We start from the raw sequence: 15,321 nt of genomic DNA on the forward strand, positions 1-15,321 counted from the left end.
TGTATTTTGCATGATAGGTCACCTTTAAATAAATACAAATCTGACATATTTCTCCTATTATACTCACTCACTTTCTTGAAAGATTCAACAGCTATAGTTGTGTGTGTATGACATTAATCTGCATTTTCCTATTCGATCAGATATTTTGTTTAAGAAATCCATACCTACAAAGTAAATATAGCTGAGATAAATATGAAGGTAGATATGGTGCAAAATGCGAGAGCGTGTAAAACCTGATGTGAGCACTTGCAGAAAAAAGATCTGAGCTTGTGTGCATACATTTACACTTTTATAAAATATCCACGTAACTGTGAACCAAATGTACACTTGTATAAAATATCCACGTAACTGTGAACCAAATTTGAAGTCACAGAAGAAAAAAAAAAAGTTTTGTAGCTTGTAGAAAAAAAATGAACTTAGTGATGAAATATTCACTTGCAGAAAAATACATATTTTTTAAATATATTTTCCATTACAACTACAACTTGGTTTTTACTACCTCTCAAATCACTCATTAAAACTTGACGAATCTACTCTGTGGCAGTATGAATCGACAAATCTGCGGTCTTGACTTTTGCTACACTTCTTGTGATAAATGTGGGTTATGGCTAGAAAGGATCCATCTTGTGTAAAACTTGCGAGAGTTTGCAAGTCACATGGCTGAATTTTTACGTTTGGCAGGCAGCCTTTCAGTTACGATCGTTAACTAACATCAGTGGGCCACAGCAAATGATGGTGAGAAGCTAAACTATCTATTAATTATGTCAATTACAGGGAGTGTGATTGTTGAAATAGGGTGTTAGCGGTCTTGCTGTTCAAAGAAGAATGACAACACTGTAGATCACCAACACTATGGTTTATTTTGTATTAACAGGCAAGTCAACGTTGTCACAGTAAAAGTCCCAAGATAGTTCCTGGTGCAATAACATGTTCCCTTTCAGTGTTTCAATATTATGTCTGATGTTTCTCTATTAAAATTGCTGCTGCATTCATGTGTATGTTGCATGCTACTGCTGTAGATGTGTTTCCGAGCCGCTCCGATTACAACGAGAGTTACAACGAGAACGTGACGTCATATTTACACAAGACGGAACCTTTCTAGCCATAACCATAAATGTGTCGCAAAAGTAATTTTCACCTGCAGATGTGGGGGGAGGGAGGGGGGTTGGAGCGAATGGGTGGAGCTATCAGAACGACGAGGCTTGACTGCGGGGCTAATGGTTTGTGTCGCTACCAAGCGGCAAACTCTGGGGAAGAGCCGGGATGCCAATACGTAAGTGGCACACACTGCAGTTCATATATTGGCCGATAGGCGATGGCTGCAGAAACAACACACTCTCACTCCATAATCGTCCAGGAGCGACGTTTGGTCAGGATCCCGTGGCGTGCAGTTGTGACGCTCCTAGGCTCCTTTAGCTTCATAAAGGGACGCAAATAGCTTTCAACTGATTGCAATGTATTCCCATCTGCTGCGGGATTTGACGCTCATGGAAGCAAGGCATTCGTTTGTGTTGACTGCCCTTAAAGGCAATGTGAGCGTCCATTCCCATTGGATAAAGGAGAATTGTACATCCGGAAGTAAGTATTCCCCCTTCTGTCGATTGATTTTACAGTGATATCTGCACTACTCATCGACTAAAAAACACCAGATTATCCTTGTTAATTACACAACATTGATTGGTTTAAATTGTGTGCAATGCTTTTGTATTTTTCCCCTTCGATTCGGAGAAACAAATATTTTTTCGGAGTAAAGTATGGCAGAACACTACCCAGAATCCCCAGCTATCGTTTAGGACTACACCATCTGCTCTGTTTGACAAACCCTGTGATTAGTTCTCAAGCTCCGTGATTGGTTGACCTCCAACTGCATTCCATATGAAAAAAAACATTTCGTAAAAGATAAAATCATACTTTATTCAGCAGTGCTTGCTTTACTCTTTGAAATTCATCACATGAATGCATTGTAATAAATGGTTTGGCTGCATTAAATATATTACACATCTGTCGTAGTTCTTTATTTTTATTTATCTACAGAGATCGGGCTCAGAATAGACCGGAAACTATTATTTTACCGTTCAGTTTGAATTTCACAATAAAGTTAGTAGTAATATTTTGTTTTGATATTATTGTTTTTTATTAACTACTAGACCGCTGGGTCATGTTAAGACCATCTTTTCTGTGTTGCTGTGGGTTTTTTCCATCGCTTTTGTGTTAAAAATATCAAAACAATTACTAAATATATCCGTCGTAAACTAAACCAGAAACAGCAGTATATTTTATTTTGTTAACACTGTAAACTTGACAGCTTTTTAACCAAGCGTCAAACTCTGGGGAAGAGCCGGGACGCCAATGCCGAAGTGCCTCAAACTGCAGTTCATCTAGTGGCCAGTAGGAGCAGTCTGCAGTAGGGAGCAATTTCCATAGACCCCAATGTTAAAAGGCCCAACTTTAGAGCAGAATTAAACATGTTTACATCGTGGTTCAAAAAACCATATTATCTGTATAGTTAGATCCCCCCTTCATGAATATGGATTGGGGGGGTGAATTTTTTCTCAAGTCATCTGTTTAATTAATATTAAGCCTTAAAGCTTTTGCATAAATTAGGGCGTGGTCACTTTGATGAACATGTACATGCCTCACTGTCAGCTAACAGCAACTTGTCCACTCTGCTAGGCTACAACCATAGAGGCTACAACGTTAGTTAGTTGTAGTTACTGTACTTGACAGTTTAGCTTTAGCCATGTTCGTGGTGATTGTGCCTTTTAGGGAATATTGTTACAAATACCAGACAATTAAAATGTTGTGCTGTGAGCTTGAATGTACTAAGAGAACTTCCAAGAAATCTAAAATGATAATATTATACATGTCCCGTTCGCAGGTGTTTGTATGCTTGGTAGCTTAGCTTGTTACTTATTAGCCAGCTAAGGACTTAACCCTTTATACTATATACATTTTAGTTTATGATTCAGCCTTGGGTAAGACTTTTATAGTCTATGGCTATGACGCCCATAATGCTAAACGGGAGCAAATGTTAATAGGGGACCCAATTATCCCAGTGGTGGCCGCCGGAGCTAACGGAGCCGCAGGGGGCTAGCTCCAGCCGGCGTCCCGGAGCTAGCCCACTGCGCGTCCGTTAGGTCCGGGACCGGGCGGTGGAGTCCGTCTTTTCTTAACGTGTGAATGACAAGCATTAAGAATAACAAAACATAGCTAATTCTCTTGCAGATTGTTTCATTTGATTATGAATGTAACGTTTATATACGGGAACTACACTGTTAGCAGTAACTTGGTATGCACGTATTTCATGTTAGCTTAGCTTCTTAGCCTGAGCTAACTCTGTTTACTTCCAGTTTGGAGGCAGCAGGTCCCGCCTCGGCTCCGCCTCTTTGCCCTTATAGAGAGGCGAAGTCCCGCCCATCTACTTCCGACCCATGGGACCCCGGAAGCGGAAAATTATACATTGACGTCAATGGAGAGAGAAAAGTCATCTTTCGATCCCGTTTGAATTGTGCCACGAATGACACATATGATGTTTGTCAAATTAAAATAACATTTTGCAAGTCAAAAAAATAAAAATGTGTCGTAAAACTGTGAAGTTACAATTTTTTTTGTGTGAAACCGCTCAGTGAACTACAGGTCTCTGGTCTCGCACAATACGCGTCACCATCACAAAGATGGCTGTCACGTTAGTAAATTTCACCTGTTTCTTTCAGAATGAGGCGAAAAAGTATAAAACGAGGTGAAAATCACTACAAGTCTGGGCATGTTGAGAGCTGTACATACACGAAAGGGAGCGGTTCTGTAAGAGTCAGCATGCGGGACCGGCTTTACAAGGTTTAAGTGAGTAATATGAGTGCAATGTTTAAGGTTAATGTCAGCTAGCTAACAAGGTACACTAACGTGTTTTGTTTTAGCAACTATTTTTCTCCTTAAGAACTTCGTGGTGTCTGTGTATGCCGTGGATAACATTAGTGTTCACAAGAACAAGATACACTCCCGTGTTTTGTTTTAGTTGCTCTTCAGATTGAAGCGGCCAGTTTTATATCGACTATATGTGTGATCTCCTTTTTACATCTCGTTGTGTCATTTGAGTTTATTTGCTGTGTGTAGATTCAAGGATTTTGGTTATCTTGTCCAGGGATGCAAACTTGTCACCTTTCGGCGAAATTCTTCGTTTTGAATCAAAAATAGGTCGTTTGTGTGATTCATGTAGATCTGCAATAAAAATATTTTGGGGTATGGGAGGGGGTCTGGGACCCGGATTAATGTGCGGCCGCGAGCTTTTTTATATATTATAATGAAGTGCGAGCTGTGTGCTCGAGTCTTCCTGCCTGTCGGCTCTGCTAATGATGTATAATAAGCCTCTGCTGCTCGGCGATGATGGTCTAGCTTCAGCAGCTACATTACCTATGGTGCGTTCGTTAATATTAACTGTGCGTCCGTAGTCACTGTGGCACAGACTGGACCGCTGGTGAACAGCTGTTAGAACGGGCCGTTCAGGTGTTCAGAGTAGAGCTCCCTGTCGAAGCGGCAGAGCGTGATGTGCACTGAAATTTTTTTTTTTCCCGTTGCGATATTATCGTAGCATACATTGTCACTATCTGCTAACGTTAGCTTTAGCCTTCGTTTTCTAATCGTTTTTTTCATAGGCTATAAACAGAGGTGGTATAAGTATATATCTTGTAGGCCTACTTGATTAACAGTAGAAGTACTCAGTTCTTGTACTTGAGTAAAAGTAGAAGTAGCCTACTCAGATCGTGTACTCTACTTGAGTAAAAGTAGAAGTACTCAGATCTTGTACTTGAGTAAAAGTAGAAGTACCAGAGTGTAGGAATACTCTGTTACAGTAAAAGTCCTGCATTCCAAATGTTCCTCAAGTAAAAGTAGAAAAGTATTATTATCAAAATATAGTGAAAGTAGCGACAGTAAAAGTAGTCATTGTGCAGATTGGTCCATTTCAGAAGAATAGATATATGTTTTATAATGATTGATTATTAAAGTGTTATCAAAGCTGGTAAAGGTCCAGCTAGTTTGAATGACTTTGTATACTGCAGGGTAGCTTTTGGATTTACTCCAGGTGGAACTAAAGTCTGATTTAACACTTGATTATATTTCACATCATTCATCCACATCTGTAAAGTAACTAAAGGGATTAAATACATGTAGTGGAGTAAAAGTACACCATTTACCTCTGAACTGTAATGGAGTAGAAGAACAAAGTAGCAAAACATGGAAAAACTTAAGTAAAGTACAAGTATCTCAAAATTGTGCCCAATTATAGTACTTGTTGAGTTGATGAACTTAGTTACTTTACACCAGTGGCTATAAAGATAGAAAGACTAAGCCTTGCACAGAGGCATGAAAATACATTTTCAAAATGCTCAACAGTGCTGCCAAAATTATAAACTGACTGCTACACAATTAAAATAAATGCTTTTTATATATTTCTATTAGATGTGACTCTATGGCGTTTCTATTATTATTAACACTGCTGTTTTAGTTGTTCTGACGATATTCTGTGGGGTCGGGGGGCTCGGATCCTTGTCACCTTTTTCATACCTGATGAGTTTGCATTCCTGTTGTCAATTTGTTTGGTTATCTAGGCACAGCTGTGTGTGACTCCCTCTGGTACACTGGTATGTGTTTTCCTAATGTAGAGAGCATTGATTAATTCATAAACTACACACTGACTCTAGATCCTGACCAAATCCTTTTTTGTTGATCAAATGTTTTTCAAAAATGTATTGTATATTATATAAAGCTGCACATCACAGACCGGAGTCTCTGCTACTGTGGACCACGAAGGAGGCGATCATCATCCCCATCCCCAAAGACCCTGCATGGCATGGAAATCTCCTCCTCCTGGAACAATTCTACACCCAGCATATGCTCCCTGTGTTGGCCAGTAGAGAGGAGGACATTTAAATAAACATACTCTTAACACCCTCGGACTCTGCGTTGTGTTTCGTATGTGTGATGGGGTGTTATGCAGAGGGAAGGAAAACAGGACACAGCAGATTGGGATTGTGGTGGAGATGCTGAGCAGTTATTTAATTGTTGTGTGTAATTATTATTATACTGCGTGCTTCTTAGTTATTCCATCTCTTGCTGTAACATGGATCTGTATGTAACTCTATATTTACTTGTTATCTACCACACTTCCTTATACATCATACACCATCATTATACATGGTGTATATAGGATATATATTTATTTGTATACATATCTGTAAATTGTATAATTTTATTTTTCGTATTTGGGATTTCTCTTTTGTCCACTCAAATACACTTGGCCCGTTCTCTTTTCCATGTGGAAAATGGCAGCTGCATATTCTGCTTTTCTCATCTGCTCCCTGTCTGCTCATCTACGATGAGAAAATTATATAATTAATTACTAATAATCATTTAAACCTGTTATTACCAATATTTCACAAATTCTTCATGTAAACTTAAGAGTACAGCTGTATGTTGAGTATGTCAACTTTGCTTGGTTCATCTTACTGGGGGGAGGGCAGCTACATGGATGTCGGTGCAGTCCACAATAATTTTGCAGCTGAAGGCAGAATGAATTTATTATTGACTCAGAATGAAGCACAACTTCATGTCATACAATACATTGACTTTATTTGTAATTGTGTAAAAAAATATGAATATTGATTAGCAAGCAGGACCTGCAGGAACAGAGAATGGTGATGGATGGAGCTGGGGAGAGAGAAGAATAAAGAAAACAGATCAACTTTATTATCGGATATTAAAAATTCAATTTCAAAACAAGTTGCCGCTCCTACAGTTTTCTAGTATGTAAAGATGATTTCACATGACCAATGCAAAATATCCCACTCAATACATGTGTGTCTCTGAGGGGTGCATTGTGCCTTTGATGTATATAAATAATATACCATAACCAAATACTATTACGTACAGTGGAAATCAGGTTGCCAGAGCAGGTCAGTCCAGTGTGCATGTTCCTCAGGGTCTCAGCAGTTACAGGTGAGGTAAAGAAAATAAAAGAGAAAAAGTTCAGTAACAACACTTTAAAGTAACAACACTGAATAATTATCTCTTTTAATAATTTTCTCTCAGTAATCACTCAACTACTGTCTTTCCAACAAACAGATTGACTCACTCTCACTATCATCACAATGAAACACGTCCAGAAGAATGTCATGCAAAGCTGCCTGCCTTCCTTCGACTCTCCCTGAACTGCCTGATCTTTTAATGGTCAATGTTAACCATTTGTGCAGATAGCATTAAGTAGAAAAGATCGCTGATACTAATGTGGCGTTAGCCTACCTCCCGCCCCCTTAGTACCTGGTGGAAGGGGCGATAGGCTACTCTTCAAATGTTTCACAAAATACTTACCATCATGACTACTCTTACTGTTTAACATTTTGGTTTACTTCATGTTAAGGCTAATACAAATGACAAGGCTAAGTAATGTAATATAATGCTAACTAACATGCTCGCTACTAGCTAGGTAGCTAACTTGACTATGTTCCATGCAAAACATGTATATTACCTGATATGTTTGGTCCGACGACTCCTGGTCCTTTCATCAGACGGGAAGCGATAGAACGAGCAAGTGGTATGATCTCTTTTGTGATTACAACCTCGTACAAAGCACACAGGCATCTTGTAAAAGTGAATTTATTGGAGCAATCTCTTATATTTATTGGAGGGAATAAATCAGTCTTCTTCTTCCTCTTTGCTTTGAGAGTCACAACCAGTCTTGGAGCATTATCGCCTATGACATCACTTACGCGACCCAGAATGCATTTGGGATTTGTAGTCTTTCTAGTTGCGTATTATTCATAGTCTTATATTTCAGCATTTTTACGACAAACTGTGACTTTTTTTGCATGGAAATGATTGTTTAAGATTGACAAACATCATATGTGTCATTCGTGGCACAATTCAAACGGAATCAAAAGATAACTTTTCTCTCTCCATTGACTTCAATGTATAATTTTCCGCTTCCGGGGTCCCATGGAGGCTCCCGGAAGGGGAGGGACTTCGCCTCTATTGTGTTTCGCCAAATGTTCTCAATCTATGGCACGTCTACTGGGAGTTGTAGTTTTAAAAGACGTTTTCGTATTTCCCATAATAATAAGTTGGCAATATACTGTGTACATCCCTGGAGGTTTAGGGGATAGGAAACACTCAAATTTAAAACATATAATTAATAAATGGGTGAAAATTGCTTGTGCCCATAATGGGCAGCATTAATATACCCACATGCCAGCTATGTCAGAAGACCTTTATTTAACAGCTGGTCTTATGTTTGTGACCCCTCCTGTTGTTAATTGATAACATTACATTACATTAATTGATAAGCCCGAAACATGTACTTGTCAAGGTTCAGAGTCAAATTTTGCAAATATGGCAGTAGCCATCGATCATATTAAGATAAGATATACTTTATTGATCCCAAGTTGGAAACATTTGCGTTACATCAGCATGTGTAACAGTTGTAAATATGCAGTGGTGTTTATTTGTAAATCATTTAGTATAATCACACAAATTCTGTGTTTTATATTTAATAATTCTGTGTTCTTTATTTATTGATTGTTCAATACCTGACAAGGCCGGAGATGAAATATCTATATACATCCTATAAGAGTATAATACATATGTATAATATCAGTTAAAATAAGTGCTTCAACATAGTTAACATTGCTGGAGGTATGCACACATATTGATTAATGTCTTGTAATGCATTATTGAGGAACCTGCGACCCAAGTTTTTCATTCATTGCATAACTACACCGTTTGTGTATATATGTCAATAAACCTTAGAAAATCTTGAAATCTTGAAAGGGATGTGCAAAATAGTCATTATATACAGTCTTTAATTAACTGTTAGTAGAGAATAACGAGTAATGAATATACTTTATAGGGATCCTATTAATATCTAATAATAAAAATAATGAAATTCAATAACATGCTTTAACCACCAGCTGTCCCTTTCTATCAGCTGTGCCCCTTTCAGGTGTAAATACAGCCTATCTACCAATTGGATCAAATATAAAAGTCAGCCGAATTAGTGTTGATCCTGCGAGGAGACGTGTTGTGTGATTAGCGTCTTACTTTGTCCCATTATAGCGTGTCTTAATAGAAACGGATAAAACATAGTGACTCTAAGTCAAATATTACGTAATTCGGTTTAAGGCCTATAACGTAAAGGGTTTAAGGCTCATTTTTAATTGTAAAATACAAAGAAGTGTTATAATTTTAAACTAACAGTGTTGGGTTGTGTTGTACACTCTAGATTACAACATATCTCACCAGTGACTCCTTATGCTAAAGTAAATATCACCTAGCCATTATTCAAAACTCCCCTCTGAAAGCCACGTGGTGAGTTGGAAAATCAGTTGCCATTTTGTTTTCACCACATATTGACAAACAGACACAGGGCAATCGCCATTTCGTGAAATGAAATTCAAATTCAAAGCACTCCTTTGTTTGTTCTTATGCAGCTGGTTTCACTCTAACGAGGCATTTTCCTGACCTCCATCTTGTGAAGAACGAATCATACTTCTTGTAACAGTTGGAACTAGAAGGCTGAATCAGGTTTTGGATATTAAAGGGAAGGATTGTTGTATTTTCAAAAAAAAAACTCCAAACTGAGTTTTGAAGTATTTCTGCTGGCAAAAGTGTATTGTCTGATTTTCGAAGTATTTCTGCTGGCAAAAGTGTATTGGCTGATTTTTGAAGTAATTCTGCTGGCAAATATGTTTTGGCAGTTTTTGAAATATTCCTCTTTGCAAATGTGTTTTCGCGGTTATGTGCTGTGTTGTTTAACCATAGTGTAATTTTCTTCCCATTTTAAGAAGGAAAATACAATTTTTCTTGTAAAAAGAAGTCAGTTTTGCAACACCTATTCCCTAGTGCAGCCTTTCCCAAACTCAGGGTCCCGACCCATAATGGGTCGCGGACCCGTTTTGATTGGATCGCAGTTAAATGCATTGCTACACACACACAGCGTCAGAGCTGATGGCTGTGTTCCAAATACAATTTTTTTATAATTTTTTTATTTTATTTTGAAAATGAAATTATGCAATATAGCATTTTATATTGAATGATTTAATTTTCTAAATACAAATAAAATAAAATAACAGACAGTATTTGTATCAGCTCTGACGCGTCCCCCGCGAAAGTTTTCGCGTTGTCTGTTTATTGTCTGTTGATTAATCCCGATCGTACATGGTGGCAAAAAGATGATACAAAGAGGAGTTTTTAAACGTTGGCTTCACAAAAGCTGTTAGAAATGGAGAGGAGCGGCCTCAGTGTGTTTTATGTGGAGAGGTGCTCAGTAACGAAAGCTTGAAAATGAATCAATTGGACCGGCATCTCCAAACAAAACATCCTCTGCATCGGGACAAATCGAAGGATTTTTTCATCTGCAAAGAAGAGTCTTTCAAGAAGCAGTGTTTTGACGGCGGAAAAGTAAGTCACTAATTTTAATCATTTGTTTTGTGTGTTTGTGAGTTTGTCAGGGTCTGTTGTGATATTGTTTCGTTAATGCAAAGTTGGATGAAATGCTGACTGAGCCCCGGAACGGACCGCCAGCTGCGCACTCTCGTGCGTCCACTACTCGCTCCCGCGAGTCCACTACATTCTCTAGCGGCATAGAGCGGTGTTTCAACTTTTACTAGCCTAAAATGTTTTTAAAACGGCCGGGAGAAAAACAGAGAAACAATAACCACAGGAAGATTAGAGGGAAAGTGACAGGCAGTATGAGAAGGAAAGCAAGAGAAAGTATCAGCCGCACGGACGTGACTGCTGCAGTGTGATGCACATAGGAATACATATGGGGGTTATTCCCTATCTTTATTCAAGAGCGTGGTCTTTAAATTTGAGAGCATACTTTATTGATTTCACGTTCAGAATATGTATTTCTTTCCCTCAAACCCTGTCCTCACACTCAAATAGTGCCTGCTTGAGCTTAGATTTGCTCTGCTTCTGCTCTGCTTCTGCTCAAACTGTACGCTTGCACTCAGATATATTTCTGCCTAGAGGTTTCCTGTGTTCCAGCTTAAAACCTTCTCCTCGCACTCAGGCTGTTTCTGTGCGCTCGTGAAATGTCTGCTATCAGATTTCTTCTGTGCGCGCTTGGATCTTTTGTGCAACAACCCTGTCAAAATCCCTCTGTGGGGATTCCCCACAGTATTGAGTATGTAAGTCGCTTTGGATAAAAGCGTCTAACAAGTAACAAGTAATGTAATGTGCTATAAATGCGGTTGCCAGGTCCACATTCGTACGCCGGCTGGTGTTAAAAATCACCCAATAACCCAGCAATGTTAATGATAATATCTTCTCTGTTATTTTCAGGCATTCAAAGGGAAGACAGGGGCACTGAGGGCATCCTATCAAGTCAGCCTCCACAAAAAAAAAGTTAATCAGTTGCCAAGTGTTGGAGTTTCTTTGTGTCTCAGAGTGTTTTACAACAGCTCTGTTCATTTAAAAGTGTTTAAAAAATGTGTGTACATAGTTTTTGATCTAGTGACAAACTTAATGTTGCACTTCTGAGAATTTAAATGTGGTTTCACCTGTGATGTACTGTATACACTTGACTGCACTTCCTATAGTTAGTGTTTTGTCCCTTTCTGTTTACAACATGTTTGTTCTTTGTTCATTTAAAATAGTTTAAAATGGTGTGGACATAGTTTTTGAGCTAGCGACAAAGTTAATATTGCACTTTTGATAATTGTATAATAAAAATTTGATTCGTAATGTATATACTTGACTGCACGTCCCATGTTTCATCTTTCTGCTTTGATCCTTATTTTTTCTGGGCAAGCTCAAAGGGAAGGTTGCTGTGGTGAGAAACCTAATTGCTGCGATGCACTTTTATAATTAGATAAATATTTTCATTTACATTTTAAATTCATGGTGTGTTGCATTCTTTGTTTATAACTTTAGATATTATGGAAAATCATGACATTTTTTGAGCTTGGGTCCCTTAGGACCACAACCTTTCTGTTTTGGGTCTCATGCTGAAAAAGTTTGGGAACCCCTGCCCTAGTGGATTGAGCTGGAAATTACAACAGCGCACTCTGCTGGTAATACAGAATTATTACACAGATAGAGGGAACACCTCTTAGGGAAAAATACATTAACATTCTGAAGCTTAATTCTAAAGTGTATAAACAAACACAGGTATCGGCAGAATTGAATTGCAAAGTGGTTTCTAATTATAAGATGAGAAAATTTACATAAATAACATAACCTAGACTGTCGAATATTCAAACACCAATTTATTGAAGCCAACACAAGTTGTGACATTAGCATAATTTCATACACTTCGGTATGCACTGTACACAGTAGATTTAGATTTTCACCAGATTTCTATTTTCATATTTCAAAGTCAAACCATACACTGTACAATTTATTTTTAACATTCCATATTTTTAAATTTGCATAATTTTTATATTTTAATTTACTTTATTAATATTTTTAAAAAAACGTAAAACTTAAAAAAAAAAATCTCTCACACATGATGGACCACTATTGCGGTAAGCCTGTTGTAACTTCCGGTTGTTGTTGTTGTCATCTCCGGGTATCCCGGGTGCCTGTTCTGTTGCTGATAGCTTATTATCTTAAACTTATCTAATCGATCGTTTTAAAACTCTTGATCACGGCAACTGCCTGACGTTGTAATCACACGTTACTACATCTTAAGCACTCACAACTCTCCTTCTCTTAGCGACTGTAACTCCACAGTTGCCTACACTCTTTTCGGGTTTGCTAACGGTAGCTACTTTAGCTTGATAGCTAGCCATGGCTCTTTCCCCACCCTCGGGTGCTATTTCCTGCTCTAACTGTCTCATGTTTGGTTACTTCCCTAACTCCTTTACTGGTACCGATACATGTGTTAAATTTAGTATAGTTGTTAGGTTGGAGGCGGGAATCATAGCCATAGAAGCCCGGCTCCGCATCTTAGAAAGTAACTCAGCTACAGTAAAGCCCATGTTAGCCGGTGCGGACTGGCAAAAGGTAGCTCCTCTTAGCCGTCCCCCGGCAACTCCCGAGCAGCAGGGAGATTGGGTGACTATTCAGAAGGGGCATAACGCGAAACCCGCAGGTCCCCACCAACCCGTTCACGTATCTAACAGATATTCCCCACTCAGCGAGACACCCGCTGAGAAGCAAACTGTGGTTATTGGTAGCTCTATTATGAGACACGTGAATTTAGAGACCGAAGCCTCCACAGTCACATGCATTCCGGGGGCCAGAGCGGGCGACGTTGAGGTGCATCTTAAACTGCTGGCTAAAAATAAACGTAAATACAGTAGGATTGTTATTCACGTCGGTGGTAATGATGTTCGTTTACGCCAATCAGAATGCACCAAACTTAATGTGGCGTCGGTGTGTAGTTATGCTAAAACAATGTCGGACACCGTAATCTTCTCTGGTCCCCTCCCAAATCTGATCAATGATGACATGTACAGCCGCATGTCATCATTTCAGCGCTGGTTGTCTTGGTGGTGCCCAGCAAACAATGTGGGCTTCGTAAATAATTGGACAGCCTTCTGGGGAAAACCTGGTCTGATTAAGAGAGACGGCATTCATCCTACTTTGGAAGGTGCAAATCTCATTTCGGCAAACATTTCAGGGCTTTGTGGACTTAATCCATGACAAACTGGAGTTGAGACCAGGAGGCGGAGTCGCAGTCTTACACGCTTCTCTGCGCTCTCTCCTAGGCAGTCATCCATAGGAAGCCCGAACCCAATAAAATACCCAATATTAACGGTGTGTGTGTCTGCCCAAGGACAATTTAAGGTAAAACCTAATAGAGGTGTCATACATAATAACCTAGTAAAAGTAAATGTAACAACTACTACAGTGCAACAAAACAGGAAGATTAAATGTGGTCTCTTAAACATAAGATCTCTAGCATCTAAAGCAATATTGGTAAATGATTTAATATCAGATTATAATATTGATATATGCTGTCTCACTGAAACTTGGTTGAGACATAAAGAATATGTCAGCATAAATGAGGCTACTCCACCCAGCCATATCAATACTCATATTACCCGAGGCACGGGCCGAGGAGGTGGAGTTGCAGCAATCTTTGACTCAAGTTTACTTATCAATACTAAACAAAAATTAAATTATACCTCCTTTGAAAGCCTCGTTTTCAGTCTTACGCATCCGACCTGGAAAACTTTGCAGCCAATCTTATTTGTTACAGTGTACCTTGCACCAGGTCCTTATTCAGAATTCTTATCAGAATTCTCTGAGTTTTTATCAGCGTTGGTACTTAAAACAGATAAAGTAATTATCGTAGGTGACTTTAATATTCATGTTGACGATTAAAAATAGCCTTACTGTTGCATTTAACTCTATACTAGATTATGTTGGTTTCTGTCAGAGTGTAAATAAACCAACCCACTGCTATAATCACACTCTCGACCTTGTTCTGACTTATGGTATTGAAATTGAGCAACTATTAGTCGAACCGCATAATCCTGCTTTATCCGACCATTTCTTAGTAACTTTTGAAGTACTGTTACTAGACTACAAAGCATTAGTCAAAAGCTCCTGCAGCAGAAATCTGTTAGTGCTATAGCCAAATTTAAGGAAGAGATTCCATCAATACTTAACTCGATAGCATGTCTGGATGTAAGGGAGGAAACTTATACAAAATGTACACCACCCCAAATTGATCATGTTGTTGATAGTGCTTCAGATGCGCTGCGAATACAATTAGACTCTGTTGCTCCTTTGAAAAAGAAGAAAATAAAACAACATAGATTAGCTCCATGGCATAATGCCGAAACCCGCAAAAGTCGAGTCAACTTGAAAGGATATGGCGTTCCACTAAACTTGAAGAATCTCGTTTAATTTAGCATATTATTCTCAATGAATATAAGAAAGCACTGCATAAAGCGAGAGCAGCGTACTACTCTTCATTAATAGATGAGAATAAGAATAATGCAAGATTTCTTTTCAGCACTGTAGCCAGGCTGACAGAGAGCCACAGCTCAACTGAGCCTTCTATTCCCATAGCACTTAGTAGAAATGATTTTATTTGCTTTTTTAATGATAAAATCGTTACTCTTAGAAACAAAATTAATGACCTCTTGTCTTTGACCAGTATAGTGTTATCAACAGCTCCCGGAAACGTAAGTTCTAATATTACACTAGATAGTAAACTAGAATGCTTTTCAGCCATAAACCTTGAACAATTAAATTCAATGATTCTCTCTTCCAAACCATCGACGTGTATCTTAGACCCGATTCCAACTACGCTGTTAAAAGACGTTTTTCCATTAATTAGCACTTCTTTATTGAATATTATGAATATGTCTTTAT

At 38.6% G+C, this 15,321-nt stretch overlaps 1 long non-coding RNA gene across 1 annotated transcript; it reads right to left on the reverse strand.

Annotated features, from left to right (window-relative positions):
* Positions 1-4,519: 4,519 nt before the first annotated feature.
* Positions 4,520-8,012, reverse strand: LOC307039054. The gene is made up of 2 exons (XR_013808122.1): positions 6,923-8,012; positions 4,520-6,702 (listed from the first exon to the last, which is right to left on the reverse strand). It is a non-coding gene; the product is annotated as an uncharacterized lncRNA (long non-coding RNA).
* Positions 8,013-15,321: the final 7,309 nt, after the last annotated feature.

This window comes from Notothenia rossii (genome assembly GCF_949606895.1).
Source record: "Notothenia rossii genome assembly, chromosome: 1".
NCBI lineage: Eukaryota > Metazoa > Chordata > Actinopteri > Perciformes > Nototheniidae > Notothenia > Notothenia rossii.